This window comes from Oncorhynchus masou, chromosome 31, assembly GCF_036934945.1.
Source record: "Oncorhynchus masou masou isolate Uvic2021 chromosome 31, UVic_Omas_1.1, whole genome shotgun sequence".
NCBI lineage: Eukaryota > Metazoa > Chordata > Actinopteri > Salmoniformes > Salmonidae > Oncorhynchus > Oncorhynchus masou.
In genome coordinates, this window is record NC_088242.1 from 57685116 (window position 1) to 57687182 (window position 2067).

Consider the following 2067-nt stretch of genomic DNA (forward strand, 5'->3'; position numbering starts at 1 on the left):
AGTAATGTGAAGATCTTCACACCCACACATTCCTTTAGAGGGAACCCAAAGGTTCAACTAAAATGTAAAAAACAATCACATTGTATTAGTGATTGTAATCCACAAGAATACATTTGTTGATAATGTTCTTGCTCATAGGTTTCTTCTCCAAAGGTTAAGTTCCATTAAAAACATTCATATGTATTGAATTTTATGGAAGAAATTACATGTCACTCATCAAATAAAGTTTATTAATTTGTCATTGAATGTCATTCCATGTATTACTTACAGAATCACTTGCTGGTTTTGGTAGTGATAACATGCAACACATTCCAAAACATCCATGATATCCACTTTAGTACCAATCTAAAACGTTTATTTAATATTCACATTCTGCTGTAAAGGTATTAATGTACACTAGTTGTGCCTGAACAGCTTGATTCCCATCCATTTCCATAGATAGAAAAAGACAGACAGGAATGGCTACTGGTAGCAGTAGACTGTAGAAACACACTGCTAGTGCTGGTGCAACCCTGTCAAAAATTATCATCTACTGTCACAGAATAGAAAAGTAAAAATAGGGAGACTATGGGAACCAGTACTGTAGGGGTAGACAGAGAAAACATCTCGACTTTTGGCTTACAAGTTATTTTATACACTGTTCAGGGTCAATATCTTAAGTCTTTGATGTTTCATGCTGGTTCCACGGGTGTTTCTGGATCGTTTTTAATCAATCTAGCATCTGTGGGGATCATGTTTGGAATTCCATCAATGATAGGGTATGCGATTCCAAGCTCCTCGTTGATGAGTTCATTGGTCTTTTCCTCGTACCTGAGTGAGTGAAGAGTACAACAATTAGCTAGCTTGTTGGATGGCTATCTAGCTGATGCGTAGCTAACTCTGGCTGAACAAAACCTTTGTTTCTGTCTCAGCTAAGCCATGGCAAAAAAAATATTGTCGTTGGATAAAGTACATTAGTATTGAATTGGCTTTGTATAATAACTCACCTCAATTGCTTTTTGGATAGTGGACAAACCAGAAATTCGAGCAAGGAAGTGTCAAACGGTAGTGCGTCCTTCACATTTGTCAAATGCCTTGCCGATACAGGCAGAGGTCTTACGACCCGTAAAACATTCACATATTTGACAGACGTTTGAAAACGTAGAGTTTCATTACATAATCTTCTTAAGGCATTCTGAAACATGACTGAAGTAGCCCGTAGATGAGCCTTTTAGTGATGTTGTGAACGAAATGACCAACAGGTCAAGCGAATTTGGAAGAACACAGGTAGTAGTATTACTGTAGTGCATCCACAAATGCAGTCCTCAGTAACTCCGTTATTTGATTAAACTGTTCCGTCTTCTAGAAATACAACTGCCCATTTGAGACTTTCAACAGCAAATTGTGAAAATATTAAAAAGCATATTTTCAGAGACAGTGTCAAATTGTCAACAATATTAATTATTATTCACTACTGATACATGATAATATAGAACATTACAACGTTGACGTTTGACAATTATTTTACTAACCACGAGATGGCAGCACGAACTCACGAAAGATTTTACTTATCACACTGCCCAACTATATTGTGCGATTAATATCCCACAATATCTCCTTAAACATGATATGGAAATGAGTCAAGTAGACACCGTGTTTACTAACCACGAGATGGCAGCACGAACTCACAAAGGATTTTACTTATCACACTGCCCAACTATATTGTGCGATTAATATCCCACAATATCTCCTTAAACATGATATGGAAATGAGTCAAGTAGACACCATGTTTACTAACCACGAGATGGCAGCACGAACTCACAAAGGATTTTACTTATCACACTGCCCAACTAACTATATTGCGTGATTAATATCCCACAATATCTCATTATACATGATATGGAAATGAGTCAAGACGACACCATGTTTCATGCAAATAAATAAATACATCATCACAGGCTTTATTGTTCAAATGCAGCTTTGACAGTTACACAGATGATATCCAAGATGGCGTAGCAGTCGGACTTGTGTTTTGTCTTGTCCGTGTAAATAGTAGTTTTCCTCGCTTTTTCCGTATATATTTCTTAT

At 36.8% G+C, this 2067-nt stretch overlaps 1 pseudogene; it reads right to left on the minus strand.

Moving 5' to 3' along the window:
* Nucleotides 1–212: 212 nt before the first annotated feature.
* On the minus strand, nt 213–676 carry LOC135524171 (phosphatidylinositol N-acetylglucosaminyltransferase subunit Y-like; annotated as a pseudogene).
* Between the last annotated feature and the right edge of the window lie 1391 nt (nt 677–2067).